This window comes from Danio rerio, chromosome 2 (assembly GCF_049306965.1).
Source record: "Danio rerio strain Tuebingen ecotype United States chromosome 2, GRCz12tu, whole genome shotgun sequence".
NCBI classification, from domain to species: Eukaryota; Metazoa; Chordata; class Actinopteri; order Cypriniformes; family Danionidae; genus Danio; species Danio rerio.
In genome coordinates, this window is record NC_133177.1 from 36862581 (window position 1) to 36887201 (window position 24621).

The following is a 24621-nucleotide window of genomic DNA, read 5'->3' on the forward strand; positions in this document are numbered from 1 at the left end:
TGTGAATTGCTGCTATAAATGACTTACAGCTCAACAACAAGTATTGATGGATGTGGATATGCGGTATCTAGTTTCGGTGCAAGTGGGCTATGATTGAGACTGATTGGATTAAGACGATAACGTAGAAGCCAGTTCCCTAGCAACACAAACAGTTTTGCTGTAAACACGAGCCGGTCATTAAACATAAAGAACATTACTCGTACAGGTTTAAAACTGCTCTCATTTGGGGCATGATTTAAGACAGAATAATTATAGATAATATGCTGTCAAGTGTGTGAGATTGATATCTTGAGAATGCTTGCATGTGAATGACAATAAAATCCAAATCTATTGGGAAATCAAAGGAAAGCCTTCATCGGGACTGTGTAAAATAATTTCCCCCAATGCCGCTTTATTTTAAGGGTCTCCCTGTCATTAAATGAAACTTCTCGTATGACCTCAGATATCCCAAACTTTCTGTTTCCTTTTTATTTTCCAAACACAGCCTCCTGCCTGATTCTTTGAGGCTTGTTTTGAGGCTAAAACACAAGTTTCCTCCCCTCTCTGGTGTTATTTAAGGAAAAAGGCAGTCTCTCCCCTTCTCTCTCAGTTCTCTGGGATGGGTGTGGTTTTCAAAGACAAACTTCTGAATGATGTGTACGCCTCCGTTTCAGTTCCTGAGTCTGTCTAGAGGAGGAGTGTGGAGCAGAGCTTTGCTCAGGATCAGTCTCTGAATGTATGGACGCTCTGTATGGCAGTGAGGATCACAACGGCCACACAAGGCCACAACAGTGCCAGTCTTGGTTTATTTCAACTCTGAGAGTGCGAGTCACTTCGGCTTAATTGTGAGTAAAGAAAAGAAGTTTGATTTTGTTTTTCTTTCATTTTGGGATGCAGCAGTTTGGTAACTTTCAACAAATCAGTTGCGTTTATATTTTGTCGAACGATTGTATTCATCTGCCTTTGGATTTCCTTGACCCGATCTTTTGGATTATGCTCAACAGACTTGAACCTTAAGGCTGTTGTGTTCTCTCTTTGTCTGCATACGGTATTGTCTATGATTTTTCACCTGTTCTGAGTGTTTTAGCATGAACACTTACATTTAAAAATCACAAAGAAAGCATGAAACACCATTTCAGCTTGCCAGTTTTGTAACAATAAAACAGTATTGTTGGAAAAATCACAAACAATGGCATTCATTGTCGAATACGGAGGACATGGAAATCTATGACTGAAATCTCTAGTACACATGTGAACAGATATCTGCCAAAAAGAAAAACAGAACAATTATGATTTTGGATTTTGCATGATTACAAAATTAGAGAACAGAGGTAAACGTGGCATAAATGTAAAAGTAAATGTGGCATTTCTCGCTGCCTTTAAATAGTTTTTTCAGATATCAGATATTGCCGCTCATTACAATGTGGCGGGAGACGTTTATGGGCCTGTGTTTATTGTACTTGGAATGAGATTTTAATTCTGGAACCTGTATTTAACCCCACATACAGCAAAAAAAACAAAACAAAAAAACACAGTTTTATAATAACATTAAGCTTCATTGACATCAAGGATTTTTTTTTATGAATTTATTTTAAGCATGGTTCAACAATGTATTTATATGACACAATTTAGACACCCATAACTGGATTTATATTGTGTTTAAAATCTGGCAGGCTCTGTTGATGCTACAAACAATATGTTAAAGCTTTGTGTATTAAAAAAAATAAAGCAGCTAATCTAATCATTTTTCTTAATCATTATTATTTTATTATTTTAAAGGTCTGCTATAGAGATAATGTCTAAAAGTAATAATTCAAATTGAAACAAAAACATCAAGGTTTATAGTAAAATATTCCAAAAGAAATTTCCCGTATACTGTGTTTACTGAGATATAAGACAGCGGAAGACCTTGTATGTAATTTCATTCCGGGACTCTGGACAGTCATGATTAAGAGACTCTGAGCATGTGTTTTGTCTTGCTACTTTTGCCTCTCTCAATTGAGTCTTGGCAGAGGGAGAGGAAGTAAGCCATCTTTTCCACCTGACATCACTGACGTGATTAGAACAACAGTGGGGCTGAGGTTCAGTGCACTGGGCCTATGACTGCTTCTTCACATCCGTCACAGTGCTAAATCTAAAATCTACACTCTTTAAAGAACATTTGTAAAAATACAGTATCTAAAGTAGCTTGTTGATCGGTAAAAATGTATATATGTGATGAGAAAGGATCTGATGTACTGTATATTTAAAGTTTGTATGTATTATATAAATTTAGCACGTTATTTTGCTAATACAATTGTGCATATACGAACAAATGAGTAACATTTTCAATGAGCTGCTGACAAATTTACTATCATACATTTTTAATGATTTACAAAATAAAAACATGTCATTGTAAAATTCATTTCATTGTAAATGAGCTTATATCAAAACATTTAAAACTATCCATGTAAGATCAATAACTTAAAATATAATTCATATTAGCATGATATATATCCTTTTCTATGTTTTAACATTTACAAGTCAGAATAGCATATTGTTTCATTTTACATTTACACTGATGAATGACGGAGCAATATTTCACCCATATTGTAATATTTTAATATCACAAAAAATTGACCATGCATTTAATATTCTTTCTATTATTATTATTAAATCACTTTTATCAATTTAGTTTAATGCAGACAAAAAAGTATGTTTTGTCAAACTTTTTTAAATAAAATATGCACTTATAAGGATCTACATTTTATTCTTAAAATATATATAAATAATCACAAAAATGATTCTACACAAAAAAAGATAGAAACTAATCCATAAGCTCTATGCGCTTGGAAACATGCGTTCCGTCAGCGTGAGTTTGGTTTCATTTTAATACCATGCGGCCTTGATTTTAAAAGTCAAAATTACATATACAGTACATGTACAATAAACCAACTGTAAACGATCTATGCGTGCCTAGCAAAGCAGTTTCAGTCATCACTGTGACATTTTCTTTAGTTTTCAGAATAATTAAACCTAACAGTAAGTCAAATAAAATTGGGATGCAAACCCTGTAATCTTGCAGCCGTTTTACTGTGGTAAATTACAAGCAACAGGGGGAATTTGGAGGAATTCAACTTATACAAAACTGCCTGTGTTGCCTTGCTACCAGTAAATGGGCAACTGTATGTAAAACAAAATGCCCCTTCCAGTCAGCCGAAAGCCTACAAGAGCAGAGCAAAGGAAATGGCACATGATGCACGCAAACAAATTATGAGGGGGGAAGGGAAATTACATCATAACGGCTCATATCTGGTTAGAAAATCAGGTTAGGATTCATTACTAATTTCCTCAACAATGGCAGCCTAAGAAAAGTCATGTTAATTAGCTGCAAAATGTAGGAAGCACAAAATAAGGAATTACAGACATTACTGAGACATTACCCAAATGAAAATGTATCACAACAGACAAGCGCAACGGGGAAATTCTTCATTAATATTACACCAGTGGTCCTTTTATGCACTAAAGGACATTCTATGCTAAATTTAAAGGTAATGTAATCCGTAATTCGCAGAATAAAACATTAGAAAATTGTGAAAATCAGAGAAACTCTGAATTTTATTTTTAAAAATATGCAGTTTCTTACCCATAAATTAAAAATCTGATATCATTTAGTCACACTTCACTTGTTTAAATCATTTTTGGTTTTCTTTATTCAGTTAAAAACAAAAGAAGCTATTATAAAAACAATGGCACCCATTGACTTCCACAGTACTTTTTTTCCTACAATGAAAGTCAATGGCTAACAGCTACCAGCATTCTTCAAAATATCTACTTTTTGAGTTCAACAAAAAGAAGACGCTCATAAAGGTTTACAACCTTCAGATGGAGAATAAATGATGAGGTAATTCTCATTTTTGGGTGGACTACCCCTTTAATTTTCTCCATAGACACAATGGCAGACTACTAAATCAATGTTAATCAGTTGCAAAGTGTAGGAAGCACACAAATAAGGATTTATCCACATTACTTAAATTAAACTGTATCATAACAGACGTCCGCATTAGGAAAATTCTTACATAATCACATATTATACATTCGCACCAGACTCCTCTGAGATATCGAGTGACTAATCGCTTATCTCTTAAGATCTGAGGCGTAAAACAGCGGCATTCGAGATAAATCTATGAAATTAGACATCCTCATCATCGTAATAATTCTTCAAGGGCCCTGCTAAGTGTCACAGCGATAATGTGAGCGAGAGCAGAAGACAGCAGGCAGACAGCAAGACAAAAAGAAAAGAGGAAAATAAAGATGAAAGGCTAATTATGGGTAAAGACCTGGTGTGAGAGGTTTTGTTCTCTACGACTTGTTTACAGGAAGTCTTCTAAGGTCCAACAGATGGGTGCATTCAGGGAGAGAGATTTTATTGCATTTTTCCAAGTCCAATAAAGTCCCCAAATTTTCCCTACCTTCATTTATGCGTGGGAAAGCAGTGCTGGAGCTACTTGTCTCTGTGCTGCTAATCAGCACATTAATTAGCCAAAAATCCGATATTAGATGGGTATTATTATTTTAACTACCAATAACCTTGTGTTCTTTTTTCAAAGGCAAGCTTTTTTTGACACTAACAGGACACTGTATTCTACAATATTCAGTATATTTTCAGAGTCATGGAACACATTAAAGCAGAGCCTCGCTGTCTCTTGTTCAGCAAGTCTATTGAAACCTGTGTTTTCTTGTCCTTTCACAGGACATTGTGCCTTTATTCAAGGGCTGTATTAAGCTTATGCAACCAGGTTTTCATTTAGTTCGACTCTGATCATTTTCTTGTGTCCTCTGAGATTGCGTTTTTGAAGTTCTACAGCTTACACTGTATAGTAAATAATTGTCAAAGTTATTATGCTGCAGATCCTTGAGTTGAAGGTCTGTTAGATATTTTAGTTAATTAAGAGTGCCTTTGAAAGTACTCTGGCAAATGCGGTTCAGCCTCGGTGTGATTACTTTTTTGTTGTTGTTTTTTTAGATGTGGTCCCTCTGGAGGGAAAATGTAAACCGTCCGTGACAGACTGTAATAAATTCCTTTGAGCATGTTAATCTATGCTTGTAAGATTACCTTTTGACTCAAAATGATTAAATGGGAAATAGGCTAGATAAGCATTTTAAAGGCTTACAATTACATAATAATAGTGGTCATTAATAATTCAACCGTGCGCAGTAATATTTTTTCCACTCACTTTTTCCAATAAGGTCTTGTTTGGTAACATTAGTTAATGCTAAAGTAAGCAAAGTCTTTGTTAAATTCATTTATTAGTCTTTGTTAATGTTACTTAGGAAAAAAAACAATTGCTCATGTTAGTATTCAATTATTTAACACTATATATTAAATGTAAAAAAATGAAGATTATTAAAGTGATAGTTCACTTGTCACAAAGCAGTTAGAGTTTCTTTTTTCTGTTCAACACAAAGCAACTACTTTTGAAAATTTTTGAAAACCTGTAACCATTGACATTGAATAAAGGCTATTAAATGACAAAAAATGACCATAGTAAAACAGACATTATATCACATAAATTTTATTAAACGTAAATTTCTGGTAAATTTCTGTAATTTAACATCTGTTTTTTACAGTAAAATTCGGTAATTTATCGGCCGATATTTAACTTTTTTTCTGGCACCCCAGCTGCCGGAAAAAAACATACAATTATGGATTTTTTTTTTACAGTGTAGTATAATTTTGCACAGTAACTAGTACTTTACAAATAAAACCCATATATATATTTTTTTCTTCTTCAAAAATCAAATAGCATAAATAAATAATAATTTAAAAAACATTGCAAGAGATTGAAGAACTTAAAAATGCTTTAATAATTATAGGCTAAATATGTTGACCAGCAATGTTTTGATAACACAAATTTGATGAAAACTGTTAAACTGTTGCATTAAATTTATAATTAGACAATTTCAGATAAAATGAACAATACTGCTACAGAATTGACTATTAATTATTATCTAATTAATTAAGGTTCATTTGTTCACTTACTAATATTCTGCTAAAATATTATTTTTTCAGAATTGAGAAGCAATAAACAATCCCATTTTATTACCAAACTGAAAGATAAAGATTAACAAATACAAAAATACATACAGTTGAAGTCAGAATTATTAAACCCCCTTTGATTTGTTTTTTCTTTTTTAAATATTTCCCAGATTATGTTTAACAGACCAAGGAAATTTTTACAGTGTGTCTGATAATATTTTTTCTTCTGGAGAAAGTCTTATTTGTTTTATTTTGCCGTAGAATGAAAGCAGTTTTTTTATTTTTTATAAACATATTAATGTAAATATTACTAGCCCCATTAAGCTATTTTTTCAATAGTCTACAGAACAAATCATTGTTATACAATAACCTGCCGATTTACCCTAACTTGCCTAGTTGACCTAATTAACAAAGTTAATTCTTTAAATTCTAAAGCTAAAAATTCTGACTTCAACTGTATATTGTTCATATACTAAACCTTATTGTCCTTGTTTTCTATATTTTGAACTTATAATGCAAGTATGCAATTTTAAAAACTGAAAAACAACATGTGGTTTTATTATTTACAGTAAATCAAAACCTTGACCTTTCCTGTTTCATATTAAAATAATGCTTAATGATACCACAAATGGGTTACAGCTTGCTTGAAGTCACCAACAAGTATTCCGAGTACATTTAAAGTAATTGCAATGTGGTAACAGAATCCTGGAAGGGAGGTGACCATCATTTTGGATGCGTAATCGCTGATATGCCTTATTAATTCCAGAATATGTCCATCATGAGTCAACCTAAAGCCACATCGACCAAAAATTCAATGACAGACTTGATATGTAAAGGGGGACAGTCTGTCTCCTTTTTGCTAGCCAATTACGTGTTCGTATAGATTATTGTCCAATGCACTTTCACATTCACGAATGCTGCACCTTTGCCATCAGTTTTGCATCCCAATTCCATTCTCTAAACTTTAGCAAAAAGTTGCCAAAGGGCCTTTTCCACACACACCAGGCACACGGTCAACTTTATCTGCAGCATCAGCTTGGGAAACCCGCCCACCCACTTCCCAACATGCAATGCTCCCTTTGTCCGCATGAGTCTTTCCTCCCCGCCAGGACGAGGCAATGGCGTCAGAGCGAGCCAGAGCGATCACGTGTGTCCCGGGCCGTCTAGCCATAACAGCTGAGACTGTGAAAATCATGTGTAATCATGGGGAGAGGGGAGCTGGCATTATTTCAGACATGAAGCACAAGTCCTGTGATTGTCTGCCAGGGGCATAACAGAGTGTCAAATACTAGATGCAGGGACAAAATACAAGGTGCCAGAGCTGGTCTCAATTGCCGTAATTTCAGGGGCATGCTGCAGCAGCTCAAGGCGAAGAGATGATAGACTTTATAAGAGCCGGCAAGCCTGTCACTAAAATCCCAAAAGTGTGTTTTTTCAATAACGTTGCTGAAACTGATATCTTCATTCACACTATGAAAAAAACGATAGCAAGATGTTATTTGTGCATTTATCTCGCAGTAAGTTAAAACTACAAAAAACATGTCAAGAGTTTCTTCTTTTTTTTCCCTAAACTCTCCCCTGTTTGACTTTTGTTCGCATGAAAACACATTACGTTATGAGTCACCCATTTCCAGAGCCTTTATGCTGAGCTCATTTAAGTCCTTTATAATTTAAAATCATACATTTATGATAATGAAATATTTATATTTCATTCATTTAGAGTTTTACAGATCCACATCCGTTCATTAAATAGCACTTGTTCATTTTCTGATTAGATCGTACAATTGAACTTGAATTGAACAAGTCTTTAATTGTCTACAACTGATGAGGCGCTTTCAAAAGTCCTTTCAAAAGCGATGTGACAATTATTTGGTTTTACTGAGCTTTTACTCGGGAACTCAACTAAGTTACACTTATTAAGCTGTCAAGGAGAAATGGAAAACACAATTTTCCCCACTTGAAACCTTTAAGCTTCTGAATGAGCGCTCGGTCAGTGAGCTTAACTAAACTTAGTCTGACTAATAGCTCTCGCTTGAATGACAAATAAATTAATTTCAAGACCTGTAAATGTCATTTAATGATGGAAGTGTTTTATAACTGAGTGTCTCACTATAGTCTCTCTAAAGTACATGCTACCTGTTTTAATAAATAATAAAAAGTTGAACACTAGATAAAAATAGATACAAAATTCAAATTGTTTGCATCAATGTACAGATTTTATGATGTTGTATTAAAAATAAAAAATAGGAACATATGCATAAATATGTATGAAGAGCATTTTTTTGCCTAAAAATCATTATAAATAGGAGTAATCATGTTTAATAAGAATGGCATGCTTAATGATCCATGCAAGTTGGAAAGAATTTTATACCTGAAATGATTTTTAAAAAAAAAAGATACAAAAGGATAACAACATTAGCAAATGTTTCAAACCAAATTTAATGTCCAGAATGAAGGCCATAGCTCAGTGTTTTTTTTAGTGTTTAACAAGTGAAGGCACCCTTACTGTAAATAAAAAGTTAAACATTATTTAGGTTTTACACAGAAATATGATGCATATGCTGTATAGACACAGACACCTCTTCAAATAATTGGGTTAATTTTATAAAGGTTTTATAATATTTCCTCCAAATGTAGCAGAAACATTTTGGACAAGAATAACAAATATGTTTTTAGACATCACATTACTTTCTAGATAATACTATACCAATGTTTTCAACACCAAAAGAGTTACGAAAAAGAAATTTGGTGGAATAAACTGGATTCCAGTAACAACCAATGAAGACAAATGTCTTTGTCTGCCAAATAAATACAAGCATTTCTAAACAAATAAACAGATAAATAAATTAATGAATAAACAAACAAATAAATAAATAAATGACTATTTTTTTATTTAGAAGAAATGTTTTAAAACATGTATAGAATGAAATAAACAATATATTTTTTAGAAATATTATTATTTTTTATTTTAAATGTTATAATTTTATCCAGAGAAACCAGATTTACCAGACAATGTCTTCTTTTTTATACAGGTAGCTGTATATTACAATTATGCTGTATAATATTATTATTATGATTAAGACTGTTTGATCACTCATTCTTGTAAATCATTTAATAGGTTCAGGTCAGAAGATTACATTGTGTCACTTCTATGAAAATATATTTGTTATACTGAATTATGATGGAACATTATTCCCCAAAACTTTTGCCATACTTTCATTTGAAACATTATCCAGTGGGTGGCATTTAATATGTTTCTTTGAATACAAAATATATAAATATAAAACCCACATTTTATAAAGCAACTTCTGAAGATGCTTCAAATAATATATTTTGCACTCAACAAGATACTTGAAGCACCTTCAGAAGGTTAATAGCGATGATATATTCTATTTTCTTCATTAGGTTTTGCAGTGTAAATGTTTTCCATAGCACATTGAGACGTGCTGACTGTATCAGAAACTCAAAAAATATATATATACACACACAAAGTGTAATAAACTGCACTATAGTCTCTCAAAACTTGCTATTTACAATCAAGTGGGTTTTGAGCACGAAACACAAGACAATTTCCACAGCCTACATCATAACATTCATCATTCAGAGATAAAAAAGGACATTCAAAAAGTATCTCTCCCTCTCTCCTTTTTTTTCCAGATCCTTTCTGTAATGCCTGTCTGGAGATAATCTCAAATAAGCAGACTTGGGTGAGTTTACCGTCATGAGAAAATGCTTCTAAATCAGAGACTTACAAACACCCTCATTGAAGGAGAAATCAAAAGAGCAATTGTCTAAGGATAGAGCAACACGTTCTTTCTTTCATTTTAGGTCACCCAGCAAATTTCACACGCAGTCGCCAATATGACACACACCCCCTCATAATAGACACTCATAACCCAGTAATAAAGGCTCCAGCTAAGAACTGGCAGAGAAAACAGCTCTTAGTAAAAACAAAAAGAAACATCCATTTGCATTTGGTTCAGACAACTGGCTTCTGGCTTTTAATGTGGCCTCTAACGCAATTAGTTTCTGGCTAAAGTCACGGAGATGAAAAATCGCAACATCTCCACGGACTGGAGAGGAGGAGCAGAGGCCGATCGCAATCACGGCCCCATGTCGTGAGCCACAGACACCAAACAACAGCCCTGATGATTCATGCGGAAAATCAACTCTATTATGTAGCCCATGCAGTGACCCTGACAATTTTCTGTGTTTCTCATTATGCCAGTCACTTGATATGATACACTCATTCCGCACGATGAGCCCTGTTTAACAGGGTAAACCCTTTGATGTGTGGATCATACTTGGCTAAAGATGGTAACAATTTGCTAGCGAGTGGACAAATCTTGTCAACGGAATCTAATGTCAAGGTGCTCACAGAGAAGCCAGGGTCATGTAAACAGAAGACACTATGGCTCCATTCAGAGTTTGTTTTCTCAAGAGTCTGAGTGATTCTGGGCAAATTATCCCTGTGAAACAGGAGACGTGCAACAACACAGCGGCGTGTGTCACTTACGTTTACCTTTTTTTTTCCTCCTTTCTCCTATGGTCATCTCATCAATGGACCAGCTGGAGGGATTCCTGGCAGAGTGATTTGGGATTATATCATAAAATCACATTGCCAGGGATTTCCAACCAGCTGTGAACTGTTTACTCCAGGAAAGTCTCTGTGATAGTCGAGTCTGATGGATGAAGTGGTCAAATCTGATTTGAAGAGAATGGATTGAAACAATGCCCCCAAAATGAACCGTAACTGAAGGCTGAAACACACCGGATTAGAAAACCTCATATATGTAGGTCTGGCTTGTTTTGCCACTTTTTGTCCATTGCATAAACACTGGCTCTCTCTTTTTTGACTGCGGTTTTAGGAAACTGGATATGAGCATATTGTGCCATACAGTCATATGTGGTCTAATGTAGTGTTAATATAAAAAGCTGTGGCTTTGACAGCTGAGGCTGTCTTTGAAATGGGCAAAACACGTGGTAATTTCTGGAAATGGCGCCACACTGCTTTAGACGTGTGAGGAAAAAATGTGATAATGGATTCATTAAGTAGAGGATATAGTGTTCTTTATAGGAACATCAATGCAAAAGGGGGGAAAAACAGATGCCAGAAAACACTGAGGATTTTTTAAGTCTTAAAGTTGAACAATTTGATTGTTTTTATTCACAGATGTATAATTTACCCCTAAAAAGTGTTTTGTTTAATGTGACAATCATTTTTTGTTTATTTTTTGTTAAATAAATGTATGTAATTTATATATGAAATAAGACTTTTCTCTGAAGAAAAAATATTATAGGAAATAGTATTTGGCAACATTAAAAAAAGAAATTTCACAGAAAATCCACAATAGGGAAAACAGTTTTGTTATGGAATGCAAAAACTTTGAAGCTGAATATCTCAAAAACATTTAGAACGCAGAGAGAAAATTATACTTCCAAGTTGATGACATTTTTGAATATAATAGTTTTAATAACTTATCTCTTATAACTGATTTAATTTATCTTTGCCATAATGACAGAAAATAATGACAATATTTTACAGATGTTTCCTTAACAATGATCACTTTTGTCTAGAAATAATCTTTCAAAATAAAAATCGCATTTTGCACACTTTTATTAATGATGTCTTTATCCAGACTTTGTTCTATAGTGTGTATTTGCAAGCTCAATAGAAAGGGGTTACAGTAAGAGTTTCACAACATCATAAATAACACAATGTGTTTAACATGATGTGTTTTCTTTGTTGGAAATTAATGTGATAGAAATAACTTTAAAAAGAAAAGTTTGCCAGGGCCATGGAAGTGTTTTGGGGTAAAGAATCAAGAATGTGCAAATAATTTTTTTAAAATATTTTTTTAAAACAAATTTAGTTATATAGTAATAAGCAAAAAAAAAAAAAAAGATTAAAATTAGCATTTTATAGCAATAAATAAATGCAAATCTAAAAAATAAAAGACAAATAACAAATTTTATTTAAATAAATTATTTTATTTTAATTTTACTAGAGTTCTGTTAATCTAAAAATTTTGGAAATTCTAAAATTATTCATACAAAATCATTAAATAAATTTGAATAAATTATACAACATTGCAATTAAAACAAACCTTTTTCCTTAGAATATGCTTAGCATCTTCACACTTGTATCCCCACTCAAAAATGGGTAATGTTTGTTTATTATTTTGTTTTTTCATTTATATATATATATATATATATATATATATATATATATATATATATATATATATATATATATATATATATATATATACTTACAGTATTTATCAGCAAAAAAATCAAAGATGTGATATAAAAGTGCTCAAAGTTGAAGAAACAAAGCGTATGTATATTGAGTTTATATTTTGTTTGTGTATAGAGCTATTTGGATAAATACATCTTACAATTTTTTAAGCCAAAAAAATAGCTAATATGGCCAATGATTTGGAGAGCATCTGGATATGATGTCTGCTGAAGTTTCGTGAGGTGCAGGACTTAGCTCACTCTGTGAACAGATCTCGGATATCCTATGTTCACAGTGGCTAAGTTCCGCTCCTCTGAGGCCCACACTCGAAATCAGCCAGGAGGTGAGAACACAAACATGACGGTTGGCCATGTTAGAGCAAAACCGGAAAAAGGACACAAACCTGATCCAGAGGAACTACTCGAAATGACCCGCCAGGGAAAGAACTCAGAGTGTAATCCTCCATCCCACCCGCCCCGTCAGACAGGGTGGTCTGGTCAAGTTGGCTTTGAGCCAGAACACTATTCAACATAAATGAATGGAGCAGAGAGAGTACTGAACTTCCTCCCTTTACGTTTCTGTCAGTTAGTGCTGTACTACATGCAATATATATATATATATATATATATATATATATATATATATATATATATATATATATATATATATATATATATATATATATATATATATATATATATACAAAAGGCCATATGCTTTAAAAAATTATATTGATAATAAAGCAGATTCGATAATTTCCTACAAAAGAGACTTATACTGCATCGAAGGTGCTCTTTTTTTCTATCAGTTTTTTGCTTTCTTTTTGAGTTGAACACAAATGTGTCAGTAACACTTTACAATAAGGTCGTATAAGTTAATGTTAGATGATATATTTACTAACATAAACAAACAATAAACAATGCATAGATTACAGTGTTTATTTATAGTGTCTTTTTTTTTCAAACAAATAATCAGTGTTGGTGGTGACGCATTACAAGTACCTCAAGTTATGTAACGCAATGCTTTTCAAAATTAAGTAATAATAATCGAGTTACTTTTTTAAAAATGTAAAGCGAGTTTTTAGTTTAATGAACTCGCTTTTAAAAAAAAATGCTGAATTAAAATGAACATAGTCACGTTAAATCTCGCACGCAATGAGAGAATGCAGGAACAAACAGAAAGGAAGATGGCAGAACCTGACATTTCTGGGATGGAAGAATTCTCATTATTTTGAACACATGGAGGAAAGGGAAATTGGATTACCTGAATGGACAGTGAATTTACTTTTTAATTTAAAAAAAAATGCTTTAAATTGCTTTAAACTTTCCACTTTAACTAATCTGTATATATGGCATGTAGATCTCTTGGCTCAGGAAGTTCTTGAAATACAACTTTATTCTACATTGAATTTTTTTTTTTTTTTTAAAGGTTAATGAAGGTTATACAGTGTGTTGTCAACTGCAGATTTTCTATATTTTAAAAAAAAGAAGAAGAAAAAAAACTGCAAGTTATGAAAGAGATCAAGCCTCAGACAGGTCAGAAAAAGAGTCACACTTTATTTTGATGGTCCTTTTGTTGAATCTAAGTTACATTGCATCTACTTGTCAACTAATTCTCATTAGATTTTAAGTAGACTGTTAGGTTGGGGTTGGGGTTATGGGTAGTGTAAGTTGACGTGTACTTGCAGAGTTTCTTATACTCAGCTAAATGTCTGTTGAAGAAGCGGTATCAGCAGATATTAAGCAGATAGTCTACTAATACTCAAATAGACCATGAAAATAAAGTGCTACGAGAAAAAGTAATGTAAAAGTAACGGAATGCATTGCTTACCATAAAAAGTAACTAAGTAACACAACTAGTTACTTTTTTGAGAGTAACTCAATATTGTAATGGATTACTTTGTAAAGTAACTTTCCCCAACACTGCAAGTAACCATGTGTTTTAGTTACTTTTTAACAAAAGTATAATGTTAAAGTATTTGTTGTTATTTTTTGTGTATTTATCTTTATGTTTTAAAAGATAGGCTTAAGATTGAAATATATATTACTTTTGAAACTTTATCCAACTTTGGTTAGCAGCATACTGCATTCGAACTACATAAAGTGATTAATAAATAATTTATGAGTTAACTAATACAGAAAAAAAAACTGTAGATAATCATATAATAGGGGACGCAGTGGCGCAGTTGGTAGTGCTGTCGCCTCACAGCAAGAAGGTCGCTGGTTCGAACCTCGGCTCGGCTCAGTTGGCATTTCTGTGCGGAGTTTGCATGTTCTCCCTGCAATCACGTGGGTTTCCTCCGGGTCCTCCGTTTTCCCTCACAGTCCAAAGACATGTGACCCAGGTCAATTTGGTAGGCTAAATTGTTCGTGATGTACGAGTGTGTGTATGAATGAGTGTGTGGATGTTTCCCAGAGATGGGTTGCGGCTGGAAGGGCATCCACTGCATAAAAACTTGCTGGATAAGTTGCCAGTTTATTCCGCTGTGGCGACTCCAAATGAATAAAGGGACTACGCCGACAAGAAATGATAATCATATAATGTTCTAGTGGAAAGCTACAGGCATATTTAAGAAAATGTATAAATTTCAAGGCAGATATATCTAACTTTTTAAACCCATGCTAAAATATTTGTAATAACAAAAAGGGGAACTAAATAAAATAAATAAATAACAAACTACTGAAATTTGAGTTCATAATTTAAATAAATTTTTATTTCCTATCTTATGCTTGACTTTTATTTTTGTTTCAGTAGTTTAGCTCAATAAACTACTAATTTTCAGTTTACTAATTAGTAAGGTAGTAGTTGAGTTTAGGAGATGTAAAAATAATCATACTTTATAAAGTGGTAATAAATAGTTAATATCTTAATAATAGGCAGCTAATAAGCAAGTAAAACATGGTGTAAATTGCTACTTTAACTAAAGTGTTACCAAACATTTTGAAAAATAACACGCGCATCCATTTTTGTTGCAAATATTCATGTTAAAGGTGCACGCAACGAGAGAACGCAGGAACAGACAGAAGGGAAGATGGCAGAGCCACATTAATGCGATGGAAATATTCTCAATATTTCAAACACATGGAAGAAAAGGAAAAGAGGATTATCTGAATGGACAGTGATTTTACTTTTTGAAAAAGTATAAAAGTAGCAAACACATTGGTTTAACCTTTTTGTCTATAGAAAACTACAGGCATATATTAAGCAAATTTACAAATAGCATTATTTCTTATCTTCTATGCTTGACTTTTATTTTTGTTTCAGTAATTTAGTTCTTGCCAACTGTGAGTTTTTATATATAGTTTTGTGTATTTTTTCTTGTATTTCTTTTTTGTTCTATACACTCAAAAAGGACTTTTGCTGCTTGTTCAAAACTACTTATTTAAATTGAGTTGAAACAACACAGTTCTTACATTTTTTTGGACAATTTAATTGTTTTATTTTCGTTCAACTTAAATTTGCAATACCATAAAGTTAACGTAATCGATTTGTTTTAAGACAACATGAAGGAATTGTGTTGAACCCAGCATTTTTTACAATGTATACTACATTTTACTTTCGTTTAAAAATGATGTATTGTGCTAATGCTAGACTCTAATAAAGCACTGTTGTATTTGATATCAATCAATCTGTAATCCAGCTCTGATACAAGTCAGAAGGAAAGCAGAAGTCAGTGTGAGGTTCAGCACTGGGTTCAACCTCCTGTGCCTACTGAGCTGATAACAGTTGATGTATTTAGCACTGGCTCAGTTCAGCAGGAACCGGAGTTAAGCCCCTTAAGACCAAGGGCGCTTCCGAAGACTCTGCGGCTTACAGAAAATGCAGTCATCTGTACGGATCACACTCCTACGAATGATTTTCCTTATCTGGCAAGATCTAAAGACCATGGAGGAAGGCTGCTCCTGTAATTTGAGCTTTAAGCAAATAATAGGAGCAGAGTTTTTCCAGATACATTTCCAGCGGGATCATCTGCGCCAGGCGAAATGCAATAATTCAGCTAATTGACTCCTAATATGTCAAACTTACTCCGGCTCAACTCAACTCAGCTCTGCTCAGCAGCTTGATCATGTTTCACTTCCTCAAGGGACTGAGTTTCATTAACTGTCAGACAGAAACAATAAATTAACATTTAAATTGACACATGCTTTTATTTTTGTTGTTGTTGTTGTTGTTTATGTTCATGTAAAGCATTATAAAATCACCTTATAAATTAACCTGGGCATTGTAAGACCAAAATTAAATTAATTAATTAATTAATTAATTAATTAATTAATTGAGTATTAATTAATTAATTAATTAATAATAATAATAATAATAATAATAATAATAATAATAATAATAATAATAATAATTTGATCACACTTATTTTGATGTACAATTTACGCTATTGACAAACTATTAACTAAGACTTTTAGCTCAATAAACCACTAATTAGCTGCTTATTAATAGTTATTATTAAGGTAATAATAACAATTAATAGTAAGGTAGTTCGGTTTACGTGGAAGGACTAGGGATATTTAAAAAAAAATCCTACTTTATGAAAATCTTAATAATTGGCAGATAATAAGCAAGTAACAGTATGAATTGTTACTTAAACTAAAGTGTTACTTAACATTTTAAAATGCCACTTGCTTCCCTTTTTGTTGTATATATTCATGCAAAAGGTGCAAAAATAAGAAAAAAAACTTCCCTAAACCTTTTAAATTAGCATGTGAGTTAGACTATTAACTATTAACTTTTAGCTTAGCTCAATAAACTACTAATGATTAATAATAAGTAAGGTAGTTGTTGCGTTTGTATTGGGTAGGATTACAGAAAAAAGTTCACACTTTCTAAAGTGCTAATAAACAGTTAATATCTTAACAATTAGCAGGTAATAAGCAATTATTTAATGGTGTGAATGTAATAAGCAAGCAAATAAATGATGTTAATTGCTACTTAAAATAAAGCGTTACCAAACATTTTAAAATGCCACTTGCCTCCATTTTTGTTGTATATTCATTCATATTAAAAGTTGGCAAATGAGAAAAAACATCACAAAATTTTATAAATTAGCCTGAGCATTGTAAGACGAAAACAGTAAAAGAACATTAGAACATACTTTATTTTAATATACACTTCACGCTATTAACAAACCATTAACTAAGACTTTTAGCTCATTGATAGTTGGTAAGGTTGGGTTAGGTATTGGGTAGGATTAGGGATATAAAAAAAAAAGAGATCACACTTTACAAAGTGCAAATAATCAGTTAATATCTTCATAATAGGTAACATGCAAGTAATAAATTAAGTGAATTGTTACTGAAAATAAATTGTTACCTAGCATTTTAAATACTACTTGTTTCTCTTTTTGTTGTATGTATTGATGATAAAATAAGAAAACATAAAAAATTAAAAAATAAAATCACAAAATATTATAAATATTAATAAATTAGCCTAAGCATTGTATAGCAAAAACAATAAAAGAAAATGTGGTCAAACTTTATTTTAATATACACTTCATGCTTTTAACAAACAATTAACTAAGACTTTAAGCTCATTAATAGTTAGTAAGGTAGCAGTTGGGTTTAGGTATTGGGTAGGATTAGGGATGTAAAAAAAGATCACACTTTATAAAGTGCTAATAAACAGTTAATATCTTAATAATATGCAGGTAATATCCAAGTAATAAATGGTGTGAATTGTTACTTAAAATAAATTGTTACCAACCATTTTAAATTGCTACTTGTTTCTATTGTTGTAAATATTGATGTTAAAATCAAAAATAAAAATAAAATCACAAAACCTCCTTACAAACTAGCCTGTGAATTGTAGGGCAAAAACAATAAAAGAACATTTGGTCATACTTTATTTTAATGGTAATTTCACACTATTTACAAACCATTAACTTTTTGCTCAATAAACTACAAATTGTCAGCTTATTAGTAAGTAAGTAGGTTTAGGTATTAATTAGAAATGTAAAAATCATTTTTTAAAAAGTGCTAATGAACAGTATTATCTTAATAATAGGTAGGTAATGAGCAATTAATAAATGGTGTTAATTGTTACTTAAAAAAAGTCTTACTGATCATTTTAAAATGCTACTTTTGTCCATTTTTGTTGCATATATTCCCGCAAAAAATGTCAAATAAAAAAAATGCATCACAAAACCTACTTTAAGTTAGTCTGATCATTACAGAAAAACTCTGTTTCCACAGTTTCATAACAGGTCGACTGATGAAATATGAAGAAGGACATTCAGGTTTACAGAGCACACAGATTCACTGCAGCTGTGGACCCTCCGCAGTTACATAATAAGCGTTTAGGCGGCTTGCGTGTGACGAGATCATCTTCTCTTCATCCCCTTACACTCTGAGAGAGAGCGGCGACAGATGGCTCTTTGTTAGAGATATATGGTTTGTGAGTTTAAGCCAAACTTTCTGTCAAGAGGAGGTAAAAGGCTGTCACAACTATCCGTAGCTGAACCCTGAAATGTAAATCTATTTGCTGCTTTTTCCCTGCTCTGAGCATCTCACCAGGCTGAAGTCAATTAGCTGGCTGTTGAAGGGTTGTGGTAGACTGTGCACTGGGTTACCGGATGAAATTAGATTCAGATACACAGCACTAACGGAAGGCAGAGAGCAGGAAACGTAAGAAGCATGTATTGTTCTTCTTATGCCATTGAGCAAATAAGAACGCAGTTCTCATGAAATAGTAACACTGAAAAGTGAAATTTACTAAAAAAAAAATAAAGAGAGTTAATTCTAATGAGAAGGTTCATACTTAACTAGTTATGTGAACTCAAAATTTGATTGAATTAAGCAAAACTGTTACTGTAAAACTGTAAAACTTAAACTGGCAGGTTTCTAGTTTTCGTCATGCTTTGCATTAGATTGTATAGGGGATATAAATTGTCAAATGAAGAAGTGTTATTGAGTGTGTTTTTGCTCAGCATTACCATTGGGAGACATAATAGTCTTTGTTGGGATTTACAGAGGATTTCAGTAATGTTGACGTTTATATTGTGACAATTGTGGTGAACAGTATATAATGTGTGATCCAACTATGAAGTATGCATGATGAACAATAATCATGTTTATAAATATAGTCAATATATAAATAGTCTCCTGAGTTAATAACAGTAAATGAGTGTTAATTGGAACAGATTTTATTCTTATTACAGATTCAGTTAGGTCAACAATACTTAAATGATCTAAGTAAATGTCATTCAGTGTAAGTGAGGAATACTTTTAATAGATTTAAAGACTTTAATAAACTTTGAGGCTGTTTGATTGACATTCTCTAATATTCCCATGCCCATATAACTATCTGCCATTTTGTCTGACAACAAAAAACAGTCAAACAAACAATAGTAGATTGTTGTAATGTGTTGTTGTTGTTTTATAATGTGCTCAAATGGGGACTTGCAATGCAGAAAGCAGTTACCCAAAAATACAATTTCATACTCTCTCAAAAGAGTAAGAGTATGAAATGGATCTGTTTTTGTGGACAGCTTCACCATCAATGGTCAAACAACGGTGCTCTCACTTGTTAAACTCCTGTAACATCTGGAAATGAGAGGACTCAAGACCGATAAACTAATATATTCTGTTATCGGACCGGCACAGCCTACATATAGTTCATGAAGATGTGATGTGCCAAAATAACCAGTGATCTACTAACTTACCTGAAGACTTAGGCAGGTTAGTGTGGCAGGTGAGATGAACTAATTTAAACTGCATGTAGAGACCCTGGTAGAATTCATTTTGACTGTTTCCAATAATTTCAGATGCATTACTGTTTGGTCTTGTTTGAGTGGCCAACATTTGTGTGTGTTGTGAATTATTTTAGGGAATCAATATGTAAGATTTTAATTATATTAAAATGACTCAAACTTCCTATAAACTTGCTATACTTACAAGTTGTAGATTTAATTATTATTTAGTTTTCATTTCAAGGTACACTCAAATCCTGAATATTTCCCTCATATTTATATTGCAGACCTGTTTGCTTCTGTCTGAAATCAGTGAGAATTTTTTCAAAAAATGATTCACTGATACTGAATACTTGTAGGGCATGAAGAATGGGATGAGGCTTCTATTATGAAGGTTAAAGCATCAAGTTAGCATAATTAAACTTACATGAGATTTTACAGTGTAGCTTCAAAGCAGAACGGTGTTCCTGAAAGTGAAACAGCTGGTGTTCTTGTAAGACATAAGCTCTGACTGGCAATAGGGTCCTGGTAAATAATACAAAATCCAGAGCCCTTCTATAATTTAATAGCAATGACATGCTGTAATTCTCATGGTGTGTAATAAACAAAATAAAATAACTGAATCTGGATAGTGCTCCACTATAAAATAAAGTTATGAACAAATGTTAGCTGAGATCTTTTAACAAGCAACCAAACAATGACCATACTGCTATACTGATATTTTGAAAAGTCACTTCTGCTCACCAATTGGGGCTGAATTAATTTGATGAAATATAAATAAATTTAAAACATATTTATTTATTTATTTATTTATTTATTTATTTATTATTTATGTGATCTGAAAATCCATTTTTGTGTGAACATATTATAACATATATAGAGAGAGAGAGAGAGAGAGAGCTTATTCCTGTGATTTAAATATGAATATTTATCATCATCGCTCCAGTGTTCAGTGATTTCATTTTAATATGCTGATTTGCTGCATCAGTTCACATGTGAGTTTACATCTGCTCTCACGTACCAGACTATCATAAATAAGCTCGGAACTGTTTGCCTAGGCTTTGGATTAAAGGTAAGCAACTTATAAATAATGTTAACTTGCACAGACAAATTATCTCACTTCAATAGTGCATCATCAGGAGTCAAGGCATTTATTTTGCTTCCGGTAGTGGAAGACATTTGTATTTAATAAATCACCATAAACCACAGATTCTGCAAAAAAAAAAAAAAAAAAAAAATCTTTGTCTTCTTATCTTCATCAGATTAAGACATTCTTTAATTTCTTTAATTAACGCTTGGCATTTCATCAGCTTGCTAAAAGTCTCTGTTAATAGTATTTCTGTGACAACAGTTACAGAGTCAGTGAGTCGTGAACAAATCAGGCAATTTGTAAAATGGATCAACTTCAACTCACTGACTCAGTGATAATGCCTAAGTGCTTCTGAGGTTAACAGCTCACTACAGGGTACAATTAGCAGCAAAACAACTTATAAATATGAATAAAAGCATTTGTGTTCCATGAGGGTGAAAAAGTGTAAAGACTTATCTATGCATGAGGGTCAGGAAATAAATTTTTTTTGGGTGAATTGTTCCTTTAGGTCATAAATGATTATCAAGTTTACAGGTTTCACTATGAATTTGAACAAAAACATAGGGTGTTTTTCAGATTTCCTGGTGAATCAAACACTTCCAGAGAAGGATATGACTATACAGAATGATTTTGCCACAGAAAAGCATTATGTCGATAAAATAAACAAAAAACGAGAAAACAACAGTGTGATTCACTGTGGTGGGATGAAAGAAACTAAGAATGAAAACATGACTATGCAGGATCGAAAAACAATTCATTATGTTATTCATAATGAAAAGCATTAATTTTATACATGTGCTATGAAAAGGAAGTAAGAGACCAACTGAAAATTCAATTTTTTTTCAGAGAATGATAGTTGGTCAAAATAACAAATGTTTTCATTTGATTTTCATTTGCTTTTTACCTGTATATAAATATATATATTTATTTATTTATTTATTTATTTATTTATTTATTTATTTTTTGTGTGTTTTATTTCATGTCACACAAATTCCACAAACATGCAAACTATCCATATATTAGACGCACTGGAATGTAAAATTGACAGACAAGGCCAATTTGTGTCAGATATTTAAGATTACACTAAAAAGTGCTGCAGTAGATTCTGAGTCTGGAATTTATGAGTGTCTAGAATTTTGTCATGTTTTGTAAGTCATTATGAACAATCCATTAAATGAGGTTTTCATGCTGAGTTTCCCTCAGGTGGTTTGGTGGTGGGTGGTAAATGTAATATATTTAGAGAACTTCAGCCCACTCAAACAACTGTAAGTCTTCCATTGCCTTACGGCACCCCAAGTAGATAGAAAGAAAAATGCAAAGCGATAGTGCAGCGTGTCCTTCTTTTGTATAGAGCTTAATAACTGAACTATGACAGCTGATAAATTAATTTTTGCATCAATTCAAAATGCCATCACTCATTTATTTGTCTACACAGATATGTATAGAGAGCTAAATCTCAGTGAACGCTAAATCTCAGCTGCTAAAATAGCATAGAGAAACAACCCCTGTGCATTACTGAGTGAGAAGTCAAAGTGATGGTGAATTTCCTTCACTCATGACTGTTAAAAACAAACCATAATTTTGACCTCTCAAATGTCTTTACCAGATTTCTAATAATACTGTTTTTTAAAATCCTGTCCAAATGTAATTTGCAGAGACAACTAAAGTCACACAAGCAGAGTGATCAGGAAACATGTTTGAAAACAGCAATTATTTTTGCAATTGTGGTTGGAGGTGCTGAAATTACACACTTCCACTTTAAGTACAGGATAACATTTGCTGATGGAGAAAATTATTAGGTTTTACTATATATTGCATGCCTTATACAACACTCAAACAAATATAGTTGTTTCAACCTAAATTTGGTAAAATATTGATCAACTAGGTTTTTTCAGTGTAATATTTTAACTTTAATATATAAAGAAACCTTGAATAGTTTGGTTTTTGTCAGCAATATTCCAGAATTTTCAATGTACTGTGATGAAAAAATAATAATTGTTAGGTACAATGAACTTCTGTTCATGTTAGAAATAGTGAAAAACTATTTTGTTGGAATTTAGGATACAGAAAAGGTTATGGACAGGTTTAGTGATATGGTTAGGGGTGATTTAGTGATAATTGGTCAACTTTGGATTTTAAATTAATTACAGCTGCAAATAAGTAACCAATCACAAATAATCAAAAACCATGGCTCACTAGCACAGTTATGTTACTCGCGAACAAAGTAGGCACAGTCATGAAATGATCAGCTTGAGCTTTTTTACTGCCAGCATTTCTTATTTGCCACCCACCAGTCATCTTCACAAAGTGTTCTCTTTTGAAAGTTTCAAACAAAACTGGGACAGAGGCTTTTTTTTAAATCTGTCAGTATGGTTCCTGTTTTAATTCAAACACAAAAAAAGTAGAAAACAAATGTGGCCTTTCATGATTCCAGAAAAGGACTAAGATGAGATTAAGATGCATTACATCACTCGATTCAGTCCATCAGTTCAGGAAAGTTCCTCTCTGTCCGTGTTCATGAGCAGCTCTGGCTCAAGCACCAGTGATTTCCACTGAACTCAGACTAGTGGGTGGAGGAGACGGCAGTATCATCTTATGAACAATTTTTGATTTGACACAACTGAGATGGATAACTAGCTTACACACCACAAACAACTCCGGCCTCTGGCTAATGTTACACCAATGCGCCACATTGTAAAACAAATGACTGCATATAATTACATGTTAAACTATACATTAAAATTTAAAATACACATTAAACTATTCGGTTGAAAGACAATAACATTTTGATATAGCTTTTTGCTCTGAGCAAAATAGTGACTTTCAGTGTAACAATAATGGATAAAAAAGAAAAGCATGACAAATCTTGTTAGCCATATCGTCACCATGGAATTATAAGGTTCTATATGCATTCTGAATGATTTTGAGATTTTTGAGCTTCAAAGTTTTTTGCATTCCATATAGCATGTGTTTGTTACATTTGTTTTTAAATAAAAAGTCTTAAAATGTAAACAACTTATAAAAAACATCTCATGTTGTAAATAAGTTGTCATTTAATAAGAATATGTCAATAACTCAATTTTGACAAAAATGTCAGATAGAACCTTATGATTCTAAGGTGACGATATGTATAGAAAGAACAATTTAAATAAAGGTACTTATAAAAGGGATCACAATGCAGCCCCAAAATGCAAAATAAGTGTCATTATATTTGTACTTGGCTACCTAAAACCAGGTTTTACCCATTTGTCAGACAAGAGTTCATTTAAAATAATTTAATTTAGTATAATCACTTATTTTTATACATTATAATAATTACAGGTCATTATAAGTGTTATGTACACCAGCAATCTAGAAGTTTCAGATCGCTGGAAAACTACAAATCTGACACTTTATCGAACTAAAAATCCCATCATGCCCACCATTCACACACCAGTTCTAGATTATCCCCTTATTTCACACACAGCTGCAGATCATCCTCACTGATTACTTGGACTATTTAGGGTGCACTCACACTATGCTATTTGAACCATTGAGTAGTGCGAGTGCTCAGAATCGGGCTCAGGCGCGATTCAGTTGGCCGGCCCTGGCCCGGTTGG

At 32.6% G+C, this 24621-nt stretch overlaps 1 long non-coding RNA gene and 3 other non-coding genes across 4 annotated transcripts; all 4 read left to right on the forward strand.

Moving 5' to 3' along the window:
- Positions 1-651: 651 nt before the first annotated feature.
- LOC141378374 (uncharacterized) lies at positions 652-16377 on the forward strand. Its single transcript, XR_012392809.1, has 3 exons — positions 652-824; positions 9656-9705; positions 15230-16377. It is a non-coding gene; the product is annotated as an uncharacterized lncRNA (long non-coding RNA).
- On the forward strand, positions 10564-10641 carry mir23a-3 (microRNA 23a-3). Its single transcript, NR_030023.1, has one exon. It is a non-coding gene; the product is annotated as a microRNA 23a-3 (primary transcript).
- mir27a (microRNA 27a) lies at positions 12450-12580 on the forward strand. Its single transcript, NR_030032.1, has one exon. It is a non-coding gene; the product is annotated as a microRNA 27a (primary transcript).
- mir24b (microRNA mir-24b) lies at positions 15931-16014 on the forward strand. The gene has a single exon (NR_161927.1). It is a non-coding gene; the product is annotated as a microRNA mir-24b (primary transcript).
- Positions 16378-24621: the final 8244 nt, after the last annotated feature.